The sequence below is a fragment of the Bidens hawaiensis genome, unplaced genomic scaffold (assembly GCF_021521415.1).
Source record: "Bidens hawaiensis isolate Kalapana, Puna unplaced genomic scaffold, B.hawaiensis_p1.1 tig00028789_1, whole genome shotgun sequence".
Taxonomy (NCBI): domain Eukaryota; kingdom Viridiplantae; phylum Streptophyta; class Magnoliopsida; order Asterales; family Asteraceae; genus Bidens; species Bidens hawaiensis.
In genome coordinates this window covers 26,639-45,763 of record NW_027494725.1, presented here as the reverse complement: position 1 = coordinate 45,763, position 19,125 = coordinate 26,639, and the positions used below count along the sequence as shown (strand labels likewise).

At 34.9% G+C, this 19,125-nt stretch overlaps 1 pseudogene; it reads left to right on the top strand.

Moving 5' to 3' along the window:
- Nucleotides 1-13,066: 13,066 nt before the first annotated feature.
- Nucleotides 13,067-13,726, top strand: LOC143577735 (RING-H2 finger protein ATL8 pseudogene; annotated as a pseudogene).
- Nucleotides 13,727-19,125: the final 5,399 nt, after the last annotated feature.

Here is a 19,125-nt window from a genome sequence, read left to right as displayed (position 1 = left end):
CCTCCCACCTCTGAATTTCGGCGTCAAAGGACAATCTGCAACAAGATGTCCTACCTTATTACACCGAAAACAACACCTATACTCCATTTTCTTTTCAAATGTTGTTTTGGATGTAGAGGCAGTGTTACCAGCAGTTCGTCTCACATAAGGTGGGACGTACGGGTTGAGTGGAGTACTCTTTTTAGAAGTTTTATCTTTATCTCCACCAGTGGGTAACACTACCTTCTCTTTTGTCTTACCCGATTCGGACAACTTATCCGAATCCGATGAGACTGGACCCGTAACAGAAATATTTACACTTGAAACAGGCGAACTCGTTTCGCCACTACTAACGCTTGAATCTTTACTTGTAACCTTGATAGGAACTGTCTGAGGAACTTCAAAATCAGCAGATTTCTGTACACTAGGGTTAAAAGTGTAATTGTGGTTATACGGTGGTGGAACCTCGTGATAACCAATTCCTCCTCTCTTTGTAGAGGTACCTTGATCACTAACAAGGTGATCAAGAATAGCTGAGGAATTTCGAAACTGCTCCAGTTTTCGGTTCAGTTCCACCACTTTCACCTGGTGGTCAGCAATCTGCTTTTCACGTTCAGCAATCAGTTTAGTCTTTTCTTCTAAAACCTCATAACTAAGATCAATAACTTCAATTTTCTCAGCAAGTTTAGTTTTTAAGCTTTTAACATCTTTTTCACATGCTTTTATTTTAACTTTGTAACTGTTTTCTCTTGCTTTCGTAAAGTGATGATCTTCTTTAAGAGTTTTAAATTCAGCATCTAAACGAACATACTGATCAGTTATGGTAGCAAGTTGCTCAGACAAATTCTCACATTTAGTACAAAAAGATTTAGAACTTACCTCGGAGATTTGATCATTGTTATCTGCCATGAAAGCTTTTTCCTTACCAGTAGCTTTCTCTTCTCCGGTAGTCTTTTCACGTTCTTCATTCTCAACCTTAGCCATATTTGCCTATTCATTATTTTCATTCAAATGCAGGTTCCAGTTGTATTCACCTGCTTCTCTGGACAGCATGGCATTGACTTCTTTAGTACTTCCAGTGTGCTGTGGGGACCGGCCCTGACCACGCTCAACTCTCTCGTTTCTGCAATCTTTGGAAAAGTGCCCGTTTTGTTGACAGTTATAGCACCTTACCTTGGACTTGTCGAACCCTGGCCTGCCACCAACAAACTTTCTCCCCGTCTTCCTCATGAACTTCTTCACTCGCCTCACTATCATGGCCATCTGCCATTGTAAATCCATCTCCTCCAGATCATCAGCATCGATCTGGTCATAGTCTTCATCTAGCATTGCCGGATCAACTACCTTTCCTTGAATATAGTTTTCGTATGAAGCAATAAATGAAGCATAGAGGATAAACTGCTCTTCAACAGATTTGACGCTCATTGGCATCTTTGAGTAATTATTGCTTGAGGAACTTGAAGATCCACCACTCTGGCTTGCTGTCTGTTGAGTACCACTTGATCCACCCGCAACAAAGCAAACATCCCCATTTGAATTTACTAACACATGCCCCTCCTGTGAAGAATTGGCACCCGACTCACCTTTCGAGTAGTAGGCGGCAGAGTCAGTTTTTGAACTTGTATTGGAGTTCACTTTCGCACCATACATGCTTGGATCTTGAACCTGATCCATAGATGTTTCTTTCCTCACCATATTAAGCTCAAAAGTTCTGAGCTTGTTGACAGCGGTTTCAAGATCATAAGTAGAGAAGTCCTTGTCTTCCCTCATTAATACAGTATACATCTCCCATTTTGGTGGGAGAGCATCGAGAAGTTTTTCTACAATCTCTTCTTCTCGGTAGGAAATGGAGTAGTTACTCAATTCAGTCATGAGATGATAATATCGAGTGATAATATCATCAAGAGATTCGTTCTTTAAGTACTTAAAGACTGAAAATTGAGTTTTAAGCAGCTTTATCTTTGAGGCCCGAATGCCTACATTTCCTTCGAATCTGCTCTCAAGAGCTTCCCAAAGCTCTCTAGCCGATGTATACTTTCTGAATGTATGAAGGATCTCCTGCGGAAGAGCCATTGTGATTGCAGCATGAGCCTTGCTTTCGGCTTCGTACATCTTCTTCTCCTCCTCTTCCATTTTATTGTATTTCTTTATTTGGTCTCGACCCTCATACACCATGATTGGTGGAATATATCCATCTTGGATGCATACCCACATTTTTGCATCCTGGTACTTAACATACTGTATGAACCGATCCTTCCACGCAACAAAGTCGGTTCCTTTTAGCAATCTTGGGGCCTTTGTGGCTGACCCCGCTTCAACTTCCATCTTGACAAGCTCTGAAATGTTGATTGACGACATCCTTCTTGAAGACTAAGAAACCCGAAAAATTCTGAAATGGGCGAAGTTAGAAAAATTTCTTCGAAACAGTACTGTAGGCGAAGTTAAGTATAACTTCGCTTAAGTAATAACTTCGCTGGATCCTTCGTAAATTCGCGTAAATTGGCGAAGTTGAGAATAACTTCGCTTAGGATAAGCGAACTTAGAAAGTAAGCGAACTTGAAGAGAACTTCGCTGAACTAGGCGAACTTGAGAAGAACTTCGCTGAGTTAGGCGAAGTTGAGGAGGTAGGCGAAGTTATGAATAACTTCGCTTCTCCTTATATCTTCGCTGAAACCCTACGAATCCTGACGGCAACTTCGCCTGATGAACAGCAACTTCGCCTGACGAACTTGAACTTTCTGCAGATCTGAAAAACGGATTTTAACGACGATTTTGACGATTTGAAGGCTTAAACACACTGGTAGGAAGCTAGAATGAGCAAAAACACCACAAACTCGTCCCGGTAACACCCGAAATGAAACGAATTCTACACCCGCGTGAATATCCCGAACCTCACAATCGAGCAAAAGCTCTGATACCAATTGTAGGTTCCCTGACGGATCACACGAGATATCCCGATATACACAGGTGCGGAAACCCTGTGTAGATCGTTACGGACGTAGAATATTAGCTCACGAACACACGTACACACAATACGAATATTAGTCATTGCAATAACTCACAAGTTATTTCTTAGGCAAAATCCCTTTTGTACTATCCATTTAAAATTATTCCTTTTTTATTAACATTAAGTTTTCGTTAAAAAAATCTGTAAAATATTTTGTGTCACAATAATATTATTGTATTTGGTTGTAAAACTGCAAGTGTTATCCGAAGATATTGAACACAAAATAATAATACAACCGAAACTACAACATAAAATATAAAACACTTTTTATTAATAAATATTCAAATGGATAAATAGACGACGTTTAGACATCAAATCTCAAAGTGTTATTATTATCTTCAACACTTTCATCATCCAACCGAAATCATTTCAATGGTAAATTTATGCTTTGTATTGAGGCACTCCCTCAAATAGAACTCCATGCACACATATCCTCGTTTCAATTTTGAAACCATATTCTTGAACAAATATGTTCAAATTAACATCAAGTTGTTACCATTACTACAGTTAAGTGGCAAAGCTTGAACAATTTATCTTGTTCACACAACACGAAGTTGTTTTCCAGCATAAAGTACCCTTGAGCGCGTTATCTTAGTTTAACAGACACCACTTTTAGAAAGAGTAGCAAACCATTTTGTAAAATTTAAAAAATGCAAAACTTTGTTTAAAAATCATACTAAATCATTTCCTTAGTTTTGCAATATGTTATATTATTAATATCAATAAGGCTTTATAAAATATTCATGTACTAAAACAGTTTATAGCACACATGTTAAAAAACATGTTATAACGCACGTACACATTACAAAACATAACATTTTCCAAGGATAGAGTTTATAAAATAATGTAACATCCTAAAATTTATAATGTTGAATAAATGAAGTTATGTTTAGTGATTTCGCGTAATTAATTAAGGTCGGGTAAGGAGCGGACCATGGACTCGGATTAATTGAGATGGGTTAAATGAGAATGGGATTTAAGGGATATAAATACCCCCTAAACCCAAAATATCTTCATTTCCATCTTATCCTTTCACACTTCCAAAACACACACACACCACACACTACAACCGCCGGCCGGCCGGAAGAGAGAAAGGCGGCAGATCCAAGGGAGAGAGAGAGAGAGATTAGTTGTGATAACGAGTAAACAAGACCCAAACAAGCTTAAAAAGGTATGATTCTTGATCTTGAAGTTTAAAGATCCGAGCTTTTAGTGTATAAACGACCGAAAATGGTCGGGAAGCGTAGTGGGTGATGTTGGACCGTAACAAGGGTGTTAAAATCGCTCGAAATGTTGGACAGAAACCGAAACAGCGGCTATCTGGGCAACTTCGCCCTCATCTGGGCAACTTCGCCTTCAAAGCGATGAACTTCGCCTGCAAGCCAAGTTCGCCTGATGAACTTCGCCTGCAAGCTAAGTTCGCCTGATGGCAACTTCGCTGTAAAGCTAAGTTCGCCTAACTGGCAACTTCGCCTGAAGCTAAGTTCGCCTGATGGCAACTTCGCTGTAAAGCTAAGTTCGCCTGATAACTTCGCCTAGAGCTAAGTTCGCCTGAGGTTTAACTTCGCCTAAAGCCAAGTTCGCCTGATAACTTCGCCTAAAGCTAAGTTCGCCTAAGGTTTAACTTCGCTTAAAGTCAAGTTCGATTAGAAAATAAATTAAAAATCTAATGAAAAATGTGTTAAGACAGTTAATGGAAATAAAATTTTTCCAAGCTGACCTGGCAGCTCGACCCCAGCCAGGGGCTCTGCCCCTTGGACCCTGCTAGGGGCTGCCGCTCCTAGACCCCGCTGCCAGGGGCGCTGCCCCCGGACCCCTGTTCGTTGTGGGTCATATTAAGATAGAAATACATTATGAGAAGTGATAGTTAATTGATACGTATACTTGTTATTCAGTCAGCCGTGCACAACTGAAGAAAGAGATTACGATTAACGGTGAACGTAACCGTGTTCAGGTGAGTTTCTAGCCCCATTTATGTGTTACGTTTTCGGGGTTGTGTGCATACTCAATATGTTTGTTAATACACTTATCCTAAGAGATAAGTGTATGCCTTATGTGGATAATGTGAAATGTATGAATGATTGCTTGATGGTACGTGAACGATCTTCGGATATTGCACGTACTGTCAGGTTGTAACGCTATGTATAAGGTAAGTATGTTATGTATGTTTATGTGTATGAACATGATAGAGATAATAGAAGAAAGAAATGATAATGTATGGTTGTATGGTTACGAAAAGGGTACCGAGCCCTAATAATACTCGAGGTATGATGTATGGTTGTATGGTTACGAAAAGGGTACCGAGCCCTACTAATAGTCGAGTTATGATGTATGGTTGTATGGTAACGAAGAGGGAATCGAACCCTACTAATATTCGAGAACTAGGGAACCGAACCCTACTAATATTCGAGGAAAGAGGGTACCGAGCCCTAATAATACTCGAGGAAAGAGGGTACCGAGCCCTAATAATACTCGAGGAAAGAGGGTACCGAGCCCTAATAATACTCGAGGAAAGAGGGTACCGATCCCTAATAATACTCGAGGAATGTAGGGCGTAATGCTCTTTATAACGTAAGATATGAAAGTAAGTTAATACAAAAGAAAGTAAGAAAGTATGAAAGTAAGAAAGTATGAAAGTATGAAAGTATAAAAGTATGAATGAAAGGATATAATTTTATGTGTATGGTATGATTATGTGATTAACTAGAACTCACTCAGCGTAGCTGACTTTTAGTATGCACGCAGGTGAGTAGATTGAGGCAGCTCGCTTGAGGAGACACGTGGCACTGAACAAGAGTCTGGCATCTGAAGACTTATGATGTTTTAATTTTAATGTTTTAATGTGAAAGACAAAGGATGTTTTGAGACAAGTTATGAAATATTGTAATGTTTTATGAAAGTTTTATTATATTCCGCGTAAATGTTTTAATTAACTCTGATATTTAGAACTGTGTTTATGAGTAAATCCAACACGAAAGTATGGTTACCGGTAACGGGGCCTTACAAATAAACCATTTCTAATCGTTTCTAACGCACATGTTAGAAAATTCAATGTCCACAAAAACATTTCCAGCCAGTACGGTTTATAAAATAAACAATTTCTAACAAGCATGTTATAACATAAACGATTCTAACGCACACGTTAGACGAAAGACAATACATACACGAAACATTAAACGTTAAGGCAAAACCTTTTAAATTGTTGGTTTTTCTAGTACACAGCCAAAAGTCACGTCATTAACACAGAGTTAATACTTGAATTATTAGTAACTTAATGGGAGAAATATGAACAGACACACATAGGATTTTTATGCACTATTTCACAAAAATACACATATACGTCTCACTATAGTATTTTCTAACACGCCCGTCAGAAAATTAACGTTTACACCAAACGTTTTAAACACATATATTTATATATATAATGAATCGTATCTTACACGCATGTTATATACTTAAACATGTGGAAACGAGGTGTTTAGACAAGCTTCTTAAACATATTATTTTATAAAAATAATCATTTCTAACACACATGTTTACAAAAACCGATAAACCTGATCTAACGTACACGGTAGATTATTAATGTTTACAAGAAATGATTGGTTTACTAAACACCATTTCTAACACAATTGTTAGTCATAAACAATTGCAAAAAATCATTAAAACAAAACCAATAAAATCTCAATGGTTTTCCAAGACCGTTTCTAACACCATAGTTAGAATATAAACGATTATAAAAATCGTTTCTAAGACCAAACGGATGAATCAAACATTACATTTTGTAACACGGTATAGGATTTAAGATTGCACCATGATCTCTAAAAATCCAAACACAACGAGTTGTACTACGCACGTAATTTCCCAAAAAAGAAAATATTCATATGATTATAATCTCTAAAATATTTTTATTTTAAACCATTTCGTGAACCCATAATCCTTATAAATAAGGTTTTAAGATTGTAGCAACAATCACACGAAATCTGTTTTAAGATTGTAGGACATGGGTCACAATATTATTTAAAAATAATAAAAAATAAAATAAGTATAACGATACTCTCGTTATACAGAGAAATAATATAGTACAATACCGTGTGCACAACCAAAAGAAAATTTAAATAAAATACAATTTATATTAATGTAAAGATTTATGTTAGTGTCTTCGGTGAGAACTTCAACAGAAACTTCTTAGCTCGAGTCTTTCACTCGTTGAGTATCTTCACATTCGTCTTAGTTTTTTCTTGATGTGGCTAACTCCATTGACTGTAACAAGAAATGAACAAAACAATATATATGAGCGTGGTTGAGGCACGTATTCAATACGCTTCACTTAAAACAGGTTTCGGATTGCTACTAAAGAGCCGTATGTCTCCCAGGGTACAACAACCGGAACAGTGTGTATACTGCCGGAGATGGCACTCGCACCCGAGATTGCACTAGGTATATTGGTGTTCTTGAAAAGAAAAAGAATGGGAAGAATAATATGTTGATGTAATAGAGTTGAAAGTATCATCTCTATGGGTTCCCAACAAATAGGTTTTCAAGTGTTCTCCATGCTCAAAATACATCTCTTGTATATTTCTCTCTCTGTTTTTTTTTTTTCAAATAAGACACCAAGTCTAGTAAACATACAAGAGTTGTAGGTAAGTGATGAGTCTCGCTTAATTAGAGACTTCATACTCTAATAAAATTTATCAAGTGTCATAAAGAAACTCTACTCAATAGTTTCAACATATGAAGAGTTTAATATTAATAATTTAATATATTAATTTCCATTCACCAATTTATATTTTTCCAACACCTTCGCCACCATCAAGCACCCCTGCCACCAGTGATCAGAGATTCGAGACATTGGAGGTTGGTTAGAACGGTTTATAGTTTTAAAAAAAAAGGGAAAGAGAATTAAACATTCTGGAAAATTGGCGTGGCTGCCCCGTTCAGGGTCGTTTTTGGTCGAGCCCAATGCAACCAAGGTGATGTTCGTTCTCAAACCCACCCCGAAGCCCTCCCGTGACCACTCCATTCACCCTTATGCGTATTTTTATGGGAAGTTTTTCACCTACGTGGCAATTACATGGTGAGACATTTTTCACTTTATTCGTGCAAACACTACGTATTCCCTTAAAGCTATGTGTAGTGGAGGGGCTATTTTCGATTTTTGACATGTGCGCCCGGTTAGCAAATGGTGGATTTTTTTAGAGGTGTAGTGGTGTTGTAACCCAATATATACACACACATATATCTCACACACACTAAATATAATAATTTCAAATAAACAATCAGGCGACAAACTCAACCCCCCTGTCAGCCCTCGTATCGCACGCGCACGGGGGGAGGTGGTGTTCCTCCAAAAATTCGCCCAAAATCACCCCATTTGTAGCCCCACTATACACAGCCTAAGCATTTAACCGTAACTAGCTCCATCTCATGCCATGCCAGCTTATCTGGCTTGGGTAGTAACATGGGTTTTTACTCTTAACTTGTACTATGAAAACCATTTTTCAAATGTTAACACGATGATTATGATTAGACATTGACTTGACTCTACTAATCTTTTGAGATAAGTGACATGTGTGACTCATTTGGGAATTGGGACAAAAATCTTTGGTCACTTAAACTTTAGTATCCTAAGGAAGGTTTTCATGGCATAAGAAAATATCATACATTTCTTAACATTAAAGAATAAACTAAGACAAACAATGCAAGTCATGTTAAAAAGAAAATTAAAGGTATATAAAGGGGCAGCCTGCAACACCCACCATCCACTGAAAGTTGGATCTTCTACTACATGTACGTCTCGTGGGACCCATGCACGTGAAAAACACTAGAGGGAAGATATTTCATGTGCGTGCTTATGATTAGTCTTCATTCACTTTGATTGGCATTATTAAAGCAGACGCCTATTCCATGTTCAAGAGTGTTATTGTGGTTTATATGAGTCACGTGTGAGTGACTTTTAAAAGACCTCATATGAAACACGGAATGGTACCTAGTCCAAGTGCGCGTTCGAAGTCTTTAATGGTGTTGAATACCACGTACTTTTGTAGAGATAAAGGTTGTATGTAGTTTGACGAGGAGACAATTAGAGGATGAAAATTGAGGTTATAAGTCTTTATATTTCATGTTGGATGTCAAGAATGAACCCATATAACTCATCAAAATGTAAAACAAACACGAAACAATATTGAATAACTCTCAACATATTTAAGGAAAAATATAACTTAAAAACTCTGATTACACATAACGTGTGCTTCTCTCGATGAACCCTAACTCGGTTGCAACTTATGTGCTTTATAATATTTAACCATACCTCAGTTTATGTATACTCACCAAACTTGCTAGTCAAAACATTACCAATTATAATTACAAAGCAATTAGGAAACATATTGTAATTTGGTAGCATAACTAACAATGACCGAATTGTCGATATTGACCCGTCGAGTTCACCGACTTGTGACTTGGAGTCTTAAACTGCCAACATGGTGTGTTTTAAGACTAGACCAATTAAGCAAAATTGTTTTATAAATAAATTGATTTGGTTAACAATATAACTTTATTACAAAAATAAAAAGTAAGAGTTGTGACTATATAAAAATATAAAGATTTGTAAGAATAGTTATATGTTTGGTGAAAATAATTGTTTTTGAGTGATTAGTGAAAATCTAATGTGACAACTAACTGAGTGTGATTGTGAATGTCTTAAGCATTAGGTAAGTAATAGTCTTAGTTTAGACGAGTTTGTGTCAATTTTTGGTTGAATCTCGAGCATGCTTAAGTACTTAGATCGGGTTGATTTTGGGCGATCCCTTTAATTTGTTGTATACACTTTTTTTATTTATGTCATAACTTCAGCTAATTGATTAAAAAGTTTCATAGTTTAACCATAGCTATTTTATATACTTTTATATTTTTGTGTTATTTGTAATTGTATATCATTAATATGTATGTTCAGGTTAATCAGGTTTACATGTTTGACGTGATTGTTAGGCTTGTATCAAATTTTGAAATCGCATTAGTTTCAACCCTCCAACTAAACTCGCTTAATATATGATTTAAAAATTATTTAATTTTAGACCAATTCATTTTCGTAAAAAAACTACTTTATTATTTGACCAAATACCTTATGAGAGCCTTGAGGGGGAATATCTTTTGAAAGTTAGAATATTTGTTTCAAACCTTTTGAAAACGTGAATAGTTTATACGAGAGGAAAATGTTCCCCAAAACAGAAAGTTATCAAGTTATGTTATTTCACTACTCTCTAAATTACTTTTTAGGTTAAATTTAGTTTGACTTTCTAATCAACTTACTATCAACTTGAGAGAATCTTAGTTTAGTATTTACTATTTAGAGATATTTTATACATCGAGTTAATAATCATTTTCTGTATTTGTATATTATGTTCACTGCAGGTTAAAATTTCTTAGTCTTAAATGAACAGAAGAATTTATTGGCGGCAGATGAATACAAATTCGTGTCACTATCATTTGGAGAGAGACATTAAAACGTTATTGGTGTCGAGGTGTTTGAAGTCATGTTCTAGAATTGTAATAAGAGTTATTGAGTAAGTGTTTAGTGTTTTAAGTTGTAGTGGGCAGTGTCCCATGTCACCTTACTCAAATTCAATGTTAAACACTGTTAAAGTGGGCACTAATGTGTGACAAGAGTAATGGCGGTAGCAGCTTGGCGGGCGTGAGGGGCAAATAGATCAATGAGGGGTCAATTTCAAAGGCCATATATTTGTCGACAGGTTCTTTTTTTTTTAAATAAAATAATTAATTTTAGACCTACATAAACAACACCCATTTTATCATTTTCTTATATACATCTTCTTTCATTTTTTTCTCCAGATCTTTTCCATTCTTCAGCTTTTATATTATTTTCAACTTCAAGTACTCTTCTTCAATTATGAATCCATGGAATCCAAACAATATGTTTTTCCTAAACCTTCCCAAAAATGACCCAAACAATATGTTCTACAAAACACAAAATCACCAAAACAACCCAAACAACCTCTTTAATCCCCTGATATTTATTTTCTTTAAGATGCAAATGTTTTAACACGTAAAATTCTACATTACCTCACGCTTAATTACAGTGATTTGAACTCACTATTACATTTATTTCCAAAACATTATATCGCTAGCGCAAGTACAAAGACGTGGAAAGTTTGTCTTTGTATGTAAACTCTACGACAAAAATATATTGGTGACAAGTCCATGATTAATAGGTTTAGCAACAAATGGTTTTCTATTTAATTCACGAAACCGTTGGTTGCAACGTTTTATCATTTATTTATAAATGATTTTGACAATTATTGATTTTTATATTACAACTGTATAATATAATCACGAAAACAATAATAACAAAGAGTACATATGATTTGTGCATATGAGTGTTGGGGTGTAAAGTGTAAACATTATCAGCAAGTCAAATGATATTGAATGGCTAAAAATATCTCGAGGCTGGAAGTCTGGAACAGAGCTTCCCTGATAAAAGAGTTTGAGCTTAATTTCCACTTGTGGAGTTTAACTATATTCGTTGAGCTTAACTTAAGAGTATTAGACTCTGATTTATATAAATATATTATTATTATATTCTATATTAAAGAAAAAATCATCAAATATGGTCAAAAACAAAAAAAAGTAAAAAAAAAAAAAAAGAATGTTTCCTACGTCTTTCTCTTTCTCTAAAAGAAAAAAAAAGACATAATGTTGAAGAAAAAAGATCATTGACTTTTTATTTATAATTGTGTTTTTTGATTATTTTCGTTATTGATTATGTATTTTTTCTTTGGCATTGTGACTTTTTTTTTAATATTGTGTTATATTACGCAACATTTTGTTATATTTTGCTAGGCATTGTGTTAATTTTGCAATCTATTGTGGCTTTTTTTATTTATCATTGTATTTTTGTTTATCTTCATCATTTTTTTTCTTGGCATTGTGGTTTTTTTTTCTCGACATTGTGTCATTTTCATTATTTTTAACAAGAAAGACGTAGGAAACATTTTAGTTTTTTTTTTTTTACTTTTTTCGTTTTTAATCTATATTTTGATATATGATTTTTTATTAGTTTTTTTGAATTTTTTTAAGCCATAAATCCTTACAATTCTTATTTTGTCTTCGTTGTTTTTTTAACATTTTCTTCATTAAATAAACATCATGTTATATAAACTAGGAACAAAGTTTTTGATAATATATATTTATAAATATATAATTATAAATATATGTAAACTGGCTAACCACGTCATGAATAATTTGTGAATGAAACTTTTGCCCTTGTTAAATTTTTACACTTTTTGGGCTTTCTACTAAAATAATGAAAATTTTGCTACAAAACTTTTATCGTAACGAATCAAAACGATGCTTACCGACTTCTTGGCACAATTCATGTTAGCTTTTGAACATCTAACTCATTATCCAGCCCCGTCGTAACATGCTTGTTCAATTACTTGTTATAATTACATGAAGAAAAAACTTGTGTAATTAAGAGTTGTATAAGTTCATAAAACTTTAAGGCTACCCGTTATGCCGAGGTGCCATATGCGTTATATTGCCACCTCACCAACTTTTTGGTCGTTAAACCACGTTTGATCCACCTTCACTAACAACCAATTAATTGTATGCTAATTATAAAAAGCCACATCACCACACTAATCAGGATAGTGACTAGTTATTCAACAATACTTAAATTAACAACAGACTAGTTATTCTACATGACAGTGACGTAAAACGATAACTAACTTTTACAAATTATTCCACGACAAATAGCTTAACAGAACTCAAAAAAAAGAAAACATAAATAATAAGAAAAAAGATTGTGTACACAAGGATGTGTGTTGAATTGTGATTGGGTGAAGCTTTTAACCAAGCTTGGTGAGTTGACTGGTGCAACTTTAGACTTCTAGTACTATACCACCATTCCCTATTCCCATTAGTTTGAATTTAAACTCGCATAATTTATTTCAAAACCATAAAGAAAAAACACATACCTATAAAATATTTTTGCTCTAACATAACTTTATTTCCCTATATAAATACACACACTTTCACCTCTCACTCATCACAAAATCTATCCACACACTCTCTCTCTCTCTCTTTATAACTCACAAACAAATTAATCATGACTCGTCCCCACCGATTCCTTTCCTCCAACACCAACACATCTTCATCCTTCGACCAGACGGCAGCTGAGCCGCCGGAAGCCGTCGCCGTCGAGTCCGACTTCGTCGTCATCCTCGCCGCACTCCTCTGCGCTCTCATCTGCGTCTTAGGCCTCATCGCCGTAGCCCGCTGCGCCTGGCTCCGCCGCGGAACCACCTCCGACACTCGCCGGAACCCTAGCCCTCCGGCAGCTGCTAACAAAGGAATGAAGAAGAAGGTGGTTGAGTCCATACCCAAGTTTGTTTATGACTCGGGTAAGGGTTTGGAAGTGGAGTTGACTTCCGGCGAGTGTGCTATTTGTTTAGCGGAATATTCCGACGGAGATGAGGTTAGGGTTCTGCCGCAGTGTGGACATGGGTTTCATGTGGGGTGTATTGATGTGTGGTTAGGATCGCATTCTTCGTGTCCGTCGTGCAGGCAGATACTGGTGATGACCAGGTGCCGGAAGTGCGGCGAGTTTGCGGGTGGGTCTGCCGGAAAAAGTTCGTCGGAGACTCAACGTAAACATGATAATATTAATAATAATAGTTCGTGTTCGAATGATTATTTGCCGTGATGGTTGTAAAATTGGCAGTATAATATAATATGGAGTACGTGATGCTTATCGATTGGATAAGTTGTGAAGGGATCCGTGATACGTGTTACCGCTCAAAATATGTGCTATAGAATCTCGAGATAGATAGGCAGGCAGGCAGGCTAGTATTAGTATTTTTTTCTTTCTTTTTTATTTTCCGGGATATATTCTCTGATTTCTTTATCATAATTCATAATCAATTTGCCAATTTATGGTTGCGTTATCCTTTTCCTTTTCTTTTCTTTTTTTTTTTTAAAGTTTACTACTTGACTCAAAACGCTATCTTTATCTTGCATTTGTCACGATTTTAATATAACCTGGTTTTGCGAGGGAGGCGCCATACTAATAAACTAAATGGGTTATGATTTTGTTATCTAGCTTTCCGGTAACTTGAACAATAATTGTTGAAATGTACAGGCAAAAGATTTTCCACGGTACAGTAAGCTAAAATCGTAAAATAAGAACGAAGTTAAACTCTTAGTAACGGTTTTGTCTTGGGTTTCCAATATTTGTTACTTTTTTTAACAACTATCTGTTTTTTTCCATCTTTCACCATGTCTTTTAAATAAGACTAGGACCGATAATCATCGTAAGACTTATAATTTTACTACTAAACCAAGTTGATGGTATGTGTTACTAATAGGCCATTCAAGGCCTTAAATAATAATAATATCTAAAACCTTGCATGTTATACTTTATTTTTTTCATATTAGTGACAAAAAATTCTTTTGTCCAAAGGATTAATTTGGATTATGAGAGTTTAAAGTGTCAGAAAAAGAAAAGTTTAAAATATGCAGTTGTACATAATAAAATTAAAATATGTGTAGTTGAAATGTTAACAGTCGTAGTTCGAGATTTTTGTCTTTTAACGGAAGTACTTATACTGGGTCACTTGATTAAGATTGTTGCCTCTTAGGCTATTTATTATGGAGAGGGTTTTATAGCCTCTCCATAGTGTCACGTCATCGTCACTTGTGCACTGGAGGTTTTAAAGCCCCTCCATTATGTTTTTCTGTTATGGTTCGAGGCACCTTTATTGCCCCCATTATTTATATACATATATATATGTGTGTGTATGTGTATGTGTATGTGAGAGAGAGAGAGAAGTAAGGTTGCCTCACCAAAACACCCCTCTTTACCGGTGGTCATTCCAACACCGCCCTCCACCCTTATACTGCCCCCTTTGCTTCCCACTATACCGTCCATAACGTGTAGTCTTAGTGAAAGATAGTGGGTTTAAACCCACTACATGGTGTAAATTAACAGGGGGTTTGAGCTATATCAACAGAGGGATTGAGCTATTAGAAAAATGTACATGAACTTTTAAATGTTTTTGACTTGTGAGTAAGTACATTGATGTTGAGTTTGTTGGCCGGTTAAATATCGTATTAAACAAGTTTTGATGTTAATGAGAAAACCATCATTTTTTTTTATTTTTAAAAATAAATCCACCAATCATATAATTGATAAATATTTTGTTTATAGGTTATTTTGTAATTTCATCTCATAACTTTTCGATATTTTTTTAAGTCAATCTATTGATTGTCTCGACCTCTAGCTTTCTTTTCAATCAAAATTGATTGAATTTTGGCATATTTTAAAAAATCATGACGCACATGACTTCATCTCATTTCATCAAACAATAGTTCAATCAAACGAAGAACACGACTTCAAAACTATTATTTATAGTAAATTCTTTTTCAATACGATGAAAATGAAAAACATGATGGGCACGAAAAACATAATCATCAAAAATTCAAAGTCATTATATACGGTGATTATTTTTTCTATACGTTAAAAATAAAAAATACAATTGGCAAGAACACAGTCAACACTGAAGACATCTTGGAAATGAAAACCATCATACTAATTTGTTCATATATATTCTTTTGTATAATATTACCTACACGTGTGTAACTTATATATTCATATATATCAAAATGAATTTATTATTTTTTTATGAGGGAAAATTAGAAAATAGTGGTATAATATATAAACAAAACATTGTCGGTAAGACGGCAACTCTATAGCAGCTTTTAGCGTTTCATTTGCATTGACTCGTGAAGATTAGCCCATTGGATTTGGAGGTGACACAAACTGGTTGTTGGTAATGAATGTTCAATTAATATCGTATTGGCTATTTGGTGTTGCTGTCCATATGAGACAATATAAATCAATGGAATTGTAAGAAGTAGCTACAAGCCTACAACAGTTCATACAATTATTAGTTACATCCTTGTATGTTTATAAGCAGTATTAGACCCCGTGTTTCGTGATGGCATTGTAACTTGAAAATTTAAATAATTTAACCGAAAAAAGTATAAAAAATACCGGTGACAAAATATTTAGCAAATAAATAAAAAACTTGCATAAAGAAAAGTAATAAAAGAAAACGAAGCAAAAAAAGTGGAAGGGGTGATGTACAAACCCGGGTGGAAAAGATGTCATTACAAGCATGTTTCAAGCTAGACTATATGGCTATTTGAGCATAATACTCTTTCACAGAAACTCTTTAATACAAAAAAATAATCTGATGCGGTTAAAAAAAACTAACAAACCACTAACAATGTGACATGCTGCACCACCGTCCAAACCCGTCAATGCTTAGACTGACTCCAATGCATACATACATCCATATGCACTTTGTTCATTTGTCTGAAGTGCTCAACGAAGCTAAAAGAAAATATGAAGCACGTAGGTTCCTACGTGCAATGCATTTTCCAATTTTTGTGGGCCCCAATATTAATTCTTTTTCCATCAATAGAAAGGTTTTAAAGAAAAAAAGATAAAGAAATGGTGATGTGGAAGAGTGTGGATGTTTGTGGGAAGAATGGGTTGGAGTTAAAAAGAGGAGAGATGGGTAAAATGATGATGTGACAGGGATGACTAGATGCATGTAGTAAATACAGGCTGTTAGCATTAAAGTCAGTTTTATTCACAATTGTAGAACTCTTCCTAAAATGCATATGGTTAGAATATTGTAAATAAATTCCTATGCATTTTGTATTTTTCTTTTTTTATTTAGACATTGTTTTTATCCCTCAACTAATTTTCAATTAAAAAAAACCCTTTTAATAGTTGGCAAGTCTGAGGTTGTGGTATCATAATTCGTATACCACTTTTGTAAACGTAGCTTACACAAAGAAAATGGTAGTTTAAAATGCATTTTTTTCTTTTATTTTCTCGTAAATGATGTATGAAAACCCGATCTCGACAAGTCTTTATGTATACTTTGACAACTCACATCATAAGATCATCGGTTGTACTTTTTGTTTATTAAAAACTATTTTTTGACGTTGACTTCGCATCACCTTCCATCTCAACACCTCTCAATCTACCATGTTTGATTAACTTGACTAATTTTTGAAAATTAACGAACATATAAAACGATACACAATCCATATACGTAATGAATATCTCATATAACAATATAATATTATTCTTAAATTTGAAAAAGATCGAGTGAAACTTAGGCTAGCTAAAAGTTTAATAATTCAAAAAGGCCAAAATCCATGTAACGTCTTTGCCTACATGTGCACAATCTCATAATTCATTTTCATAGGGATTTTATTTCCATATAGATGACAAGGCTGTGGACCCACTCGTAAAAAGTTAAAATATTCTCAAATATAATGCATAATACTGCAAGCTTTTTAAAATTGGCTGGCACTCTCTTTTAAACTTGAACCTAAAAGATTAGATTCTCATTTTCCTTCAATTTGTCCATTTCCACTTCAATTATTTGTTGTGTTAGTCACGTTTTGAACATACTATATTCCATCTTTTTAATTAAAAACACATTATTACTTTTTGTAAAATTATAAAAAGAATGTTATATATAGTAAAAAGGGTAATGTAAAGTGCTAACATTTAGCTACTTTTTTTGTTCCTAAATTTGTTTTCGTATGCCACGTCGGCATAATTGTTGTTGGCCCGAGAAAAAAAGTCCAATTCATGAGTTAGAGGCGAAAAGCCAAGTAGTTACAACAAGTTGGTTGTGGGTTTAGGGGGTCTAGAATAGAGGTAGGTCTGGTTTTTTATCAGGCTTTGACCGGTTTTGCCGAGTTTTTATCTGATTTTTTATGGGTTGGCATGCTCACCTCTAGTCTCGAAATGATCAAGTTAGGGTTATTTAGATTTCTTGCTAGCTATGTGTAAGTTAACAATATAAATAGATAATCAAGTCTAAGGTTATATAAGAGAGTTGTAATAGAATTTTCAAGTTATATTTCATATGAGTAAAATAATATTAAGAGATCCATTTTATTTTATTTAATTTTTCTGTGTTTATCGTCGACTCATGTCCTTGGTGTTAACCATTAAATATGCTTTCTTGTAATGGCTTTGGCCCCTTTTTGACTACTAATCGATTTGGCAGGTCAATAGTTTGAGCTAAGGTGTCACTTTTCTTTTATTATTTTTTGTTATTTGATAGTGTTATAGTTAATAGTTATTGTCATGACCAGAAAGTCAATTTGTCACACGGTCTCCAGTCAAACTACCCCGTTATCATTTTTCCTATTTGTTCACTCTTACAAAGTAACCACCACCATCAACTCCGATCAACCACCACTACGTTTTGCTCTACTCCAGCTATATGGGTTTATGCCTTATGGTTTATTGTATGATCTACGAGAGACGAAATATAAAAATAATATGGTTCACAATGTTGGTTTAACAACAATATTAGTAGAGAGAGATTGTGTGGCAACTCAGTGTGATGAAGAAAGAAAAGACAAAGATAGGTAGTCGAAGAAGACAACGATGAAGTGACCAGGGGCGGACCCACATAGGTCCGATCGGGGTCCCGGGACACCGATGTTTTTTAAAAATTACTTAGAGACGGTATATTAAATTTTGTAAGGACCCCATAAAAATTAATACTTGGAACCCATACTATTAGGATTGAACTGGTACAGTGGAAAGTCCCTTGTTTTACTTGTGAGAGGTTGTAGGTTCAAGCCCCACCATACTCCTTTTTTGTTGTTTTTTTAATATCCTAGTCTTAGTTATTCAGTTAGGGTATTTGTGCTTTTTGTTAGTTTCTCTCATATAGTCATTATCACCATGCAACATATATAATGTTAACATGGATTTTGCATATTCTTTTATTATTTACCTTGTGTATGTATATTATAATTAATCATTTATTTGTGTTAGAGTTATTTTTTCATGTTTTGGTCAATTATGTAAGACCATATATATAGATTACGTTCATGTTTTTCGGGTATGAATTAAAAGTGTATGTTTCATCTAGTTTCTAATTTAGATTCTTTCTACTTACTCGTTTCCAATGACACCATAGTTCCGTGTTTTATTATGTTCCTCGCCTCGACCCGACCCGATTAACGACCAACCCGAAAAATTTTGTAAACCGAAAAAATTGGGACCCCATTGACAAAAA